The sequence below is a fragment of the Astyanax mexicanus genome, chromosome 13 (assembly GCF_023375975.1).
Source record: "Astyanax mexicanus isolate ESR-SI-001 chromosome 13, AstMex3_surface, whole genome shotgun sequence".
NCBI classification, from domain to species: domain Eukaryota; kingdom Metazoa; phylum Chordata; class Actinopteri; order Characiformes; family Acestrorhamphidae; genus Astyanax; species Astyanax mexicanus.
Window position 1 is genome coordinate 13441665 of NC_064420.1, and position 4965 is coordinate 13446629.

At 43.0% G+C, this 4965-nt stretch overlaps 1 pseudogene; it reads left to right on the plus strand.

Moving 5' to 3' along the window:
- Positions 1-3582: 3582 nt before the first annotated feature.
- Positions 3583-3789, plus strand: LOC125780698 (U2 spliceosomal RNA; annotated as a pseudogene).
- The last annotated feature ends 1176 nt before the right edge of the window (positions 3790-4965 follow it).

Sequence of the window (4965 nt, forward strand, 5' to 3'; positions counted from 1 at the left end):
GGGCCATATCTCTCTTGTGGGATATTTAGTTATTCTTTCTATTTTAAATATTTTTAATTATTTAAGAAAGACCTGGGTCACCCCAAGTAAATGTATTTATTTAGTTATTTATTTACATGAGGTGACCCAGGTCTTTCTGTGTGGAGTTGGCACATTCTCCCTGTTCCCTCACAGTCCAAATATATTGAAATAAATTTGACCTGTAACATACCAGACCACAACTGTAACCTGAACAAAACAATGTATTAACATTTCCTTCATATTGCAAAAGACAATAAAACTTTTAACTGGTGTAAAGAGAGTGATGAATAGGTGAAGGAGTGTGTTCTTACTTCTGTGTCCAAATCATATATCTGAACCATATATAAGCTTCACTGCCTACTTCATTCACCAAGATTGGAATGTGTCTAATGACTTCTCAGCTGTGCAGACTACAATAAGTCTTTACCACTAGGAGGACAGAGCACTGTAACTGCACTGTAACCTACGTTCGTTCCCTGCTAAAAGATTGAGAAAAATGTTTTATTTAAGATGGTTTACCAGTTTCATCAAAGAACACGTAGTGTAGACAACCATCTACTTTTCGAATTAAACATGCTATGCCATTCGACTAATATGATAATGTGCCCTGCTTACTGTGCTGCAGTCCAAAGATGTTGATTCAGTGTGTAGTGGCATTAGATTACATTTAGCAATATATTTATTTTGACAGTCTATAGGTAAAGATACACTCTCTGTCGCTCTCTGTGTAGATTCATGTGTTGTTTTTTTATTCATTAGAAAATAATTGCATATATGGGAGTCATGCACATGGGTAATTACTAATGGGACAATATTTCCAGAAGCCCCCAGTGCAACCACTGCCTCTGCTTGCACTTTGTCTTGTATGTATGTCATGTCAAGAATAATGTGTACTGTCTTTCTTCTTCTTCTTCCTTTTTTTTTTTTTTTAGCTGGTTCCTGGTTAGATCACCATGGAGCCCTTAAACATTCGCCTGCAGTGTGAAAGCACTTTTCTAGATGGTTCGGATATTTGGACCAATTACAGGAAGCAGAGGCAGCCTTTAAACAAACCAGAGGAAGAAAGGATTGGTGCTGTACTGAAATCTGACTCCCCTCGGCATACAGGCGCGTCACGCAACATTATAGGACACAAGCACTTAATACTAAGTCTTACTTATACACAGAAATAAAATAAATCTAATGAGAATTTGTTACACTCATTCTGCTGCGGCAGATTTATCAAATCACAGCAACTCGCCAAACACCTATCATTCTATAAACCAATTAATATAGAGTATAGAGAGAGATGCAGCCCACGTAGCTGATGATGACAGGACGTAGTAAAGTTCTTTTGTCCGCTCACTAAACTGCAGTGTGAAATGAAACCGAACTGGACCAAAAGGTACAGTGTAGCAAACACATGAACGTTGGTTCATGTCTTTTTTTTTTTCTGGCAAGCAAAAGTGAAATACTTTTTGTAATTCCTGCTGTGATACACACAAGATACACTGGAACTGTTTTGACCTCAGTTTGGCTTAATGCCATTTTTATAAGTGCAGTATTTGTATAGTTTTGATAAGCTATTGGTGATGGTAGTAGATGTTACAATGTAGGCAATGAAAATGTGATGCTTGCACAGTGAAAACACTAATATCAATATTCACATGATAAATTGTAAAAAACATTGACTAGCATTAAATTCACAAGTAATGTCATTTGGTTTGTGGCCTAATTAAGTCTAAATCTAGCCTGTTTTGGGGCTTGAAAAAGGGCAGCCCCATTCTATTTCTGAGAAGGGACAGATATGGAAAGACAAAGGAAAATACCCACGTCTAGTCTGTGTGATGGGCTGCTCCCCAACCACTCTGTAATGTGAAAATCACCAGCGTTTTAATCAGCTGCACCTGCTCCATGGAGAAAACCACATCTAGACGTGCTAAGGTAACGTCCTGTGTACGTTCTGTTTGGGCGAGAATAGGACCTGCTGCAAACGTTACCGAACGTCCTGTGAAGGGGTGTTAGGGAACGTTATGTATAGACGAGAATAGGACCTGCTGCGGACGTTACCAAATGTCCTTTAAAGGGGTGTTTGAGAACGTTCCATTTGGACGGTAATGGGACCTGCTGCAGACGTCAGTTTGGTCCTACAAACTTCCTATAGAGAACGTTACAAAAATGCCCAAACAGGGACGTCCGCGAACGGTTGTTTTCCTCGGATGTTTGCTGGGAACTGCCCTGTACAAGGTTGACTTCCGTTTAGAGGCGGAGCCTGAGACATGACGCTGAGAAAGTGGGCGGGGCTGGATGCGCTGGACATCCAACTAAAGTAAAGACCTCTTTGAACAATGGCTAGAGTAGGGTGACATTAAATGGGTGGGAAATCTGTTGGCTTCGCCGCATAGTAGCTACATAGTAAAAAGAATGGTCCCACAACCAGGTGGCAATATTCAGCTAATTGCTTCCCACCCTTTTAGCTAAGATCAAGTGTAGTTATCTGTCCTACTCTGCGGCGGAGAGATTTGGATGGTGTTTGTCCTTGCAGTCAATTCACGGTGGGGAGCTGCTTGGGCTGCTCTCTTGGTTGCTGATTGGCTTGGGTTGCGATCCACAGCCTTGGGAGGCGGTTTGGGCATTGGTTGTGTCTGTACTTTGGCTGTGTGGACAGTACTCTTGGTTGAGGCCTTGGTTGGGAAGGTGACTCGGGCTGGCTCTGAGAAAGTATGTGTTCTGTCCCACTCTCCTGAGGAGAGGTTGGGGATGGTATTTGTCCTTGTAGTCAATCCCCGGTGGGGAGCTGTATGGGGGGCTCACTTGGTCAATGAATGGCTTGGGTTGCAATCAACAGTCTTGCAGGACAGTTCGGGCACTGGTTGTGTCTGTTCTGGTCTGGGGCTTGGCTGTTTAAATGGTACACTTGGTTGAGGCATTGGTCGGGAAGGCAATCTGGGCTGGCTGGCTAGACACGAGAGTATCTGTTCTGTCCCACTCCTGCGGAGGGGTTGGGGCTGGAGTTTGTCCTTGTGGTCAATCCCCTGTGGGGAGCTGCTTGGACAGCTCGTTTGGTCACTGGCTGGCATAGATTGCAATCGATGGCCTTGCAGGGTGGTTCAGGCACTAGTTGTGTCTGTTCTTGTCTGTGTCTTGGCTGTTTGAACAGTACACTTGGTCGAGGCTTTGGCTGGGAAGGCGATTCAGGCTGGCTGGACACAAGAGTATCTGTCCCACTCTCCTGAGGAGAGGTTGGGGATGGTGTTTGTCCTTGTGGTTAATCCCCAGTGGGGAGCTGCTTGGGCGGCTCGCTTGATCTCTGACTGGCTTGGGTTGCGATTGATGTCTTTGCAGGGTGGTTTGGGCGCCGGTTGTGTCTGTTCTGGTCCGTGTCTTGGCTGTTTGAACAGTACACTTGGTCGAGGCCTGGGCGAGAAGACGACTTGGGCTGGTTGGACATGAGAGTATCTGTTCCACTCTCCTGAGGAGAGCCTTGGAATAGTGTTTGTCCTTGTGGCCAATCCCCGGTTGGAAGCTGCTCACTTGGTTGCTGATTGGCTTGTCTTGCGGGGCAGTTCGGGCACTGGTTGTGTCTGTTCTTGTCCATATTGGGGCTGTTTGAACAGTACACTTGATTGAGGCATATCTGTTCTTATCAGTTTAATATCTGATATGCCCTCTATATGAGGGGTACATATTAGGTGGATTTTTAAACCAGGGAGCCAGAACAGGAGCTTGCTCCTTCTGCTCCGCGCATCGACTGGGTATTGCAGTACCTCCAGGAGTGGTGCACTTTCCTTACAGCGGTGTAAAGAAAGAAGAAACAAGCAGTCATTGGCTATGGCTTCTCTGCCTTTTGGATGAGACAGCGGCCAATTATTTTGTGTGCTGTGATCCTGGGGCCTCATGTACTAAAGGTGCGTACGCACAAAAACATTGCGTACGCCATATTTCACGCTCACGGTCTGATGTACTAAATTTGACTTGAACGTGTGAAAGTGCGTTCCCCCACGGAAGTTTTGTTTTGGGCGTACGCCTTTTTTTTGTGCGTATGTATTGTGTTTTTGTCATTTGGCGACACTTAGAGGCGATGCATTGAAATTACAACTATTAAGATATCCTTTATGCACACATTGAAGTAAGCATTATTGGGTAAAATAAAGTAAATTAATCAGACAGTTTCATTGTCTTACAGAAATAATCGTTTAACGTGTTTCCACTTAGCCTAGATCAGGTTTGCGCTGGAGTTGTTGGAGATGCAGCGTTGGCATTACTGGAAAATACTGCTAATGGCCGAATTCATTGAGTGCGCATTTTCCGTGACCATTATGTTTTTTTGGCCCATGATGATGACTGGCTTATAAGCAGTTTTAGATTTCCAAGAGCATAAGAAAACAAGCTGAGTGCGTGACGTGTGTCTTTTTGGTAGGCAACTCATTTAAAACATTTAAATGAAAGCATTTATCTTAGAATAATAAAACTTAAAACATGGGTAATTATACGCTATGCGTATATAATATTATTATTATTATTATTATTATTATTATTATTATTAATAATAATAATAATAATAATAATATAACATTATACTCTGCGTAATTGAGGGAGGAGTCGTGGCAAGTGTGATGCTTTCGTGCATTTGCGCTTGATTTCAAGTTGATTGTGATGTACTAAGAGAAAGTACGTGGAATTCTGCCTACGCACGGTTTGATAAATCCGGATTTTTTTGTGCGTACGAAACTTTTCAGATCTGAGCGTACGGAACATTTTAGTAGGAAGTCCACGCAAGTCTTAGTACATGAGGCCCCTGGTCTTTGTGGCCTTGGTCTTTAACACAAAAGAGTAGATTGTACTTGTCCCTGTTCGTGGAAGAAGAGTCTTAGGCAGAAGGTTCAGTTCCTGCTTTGTCTAGGGCTCATTGGGGTTTTCACCACTTTATTGTATTTATTGTTTTAGTGCTTTTACTAATGCTCA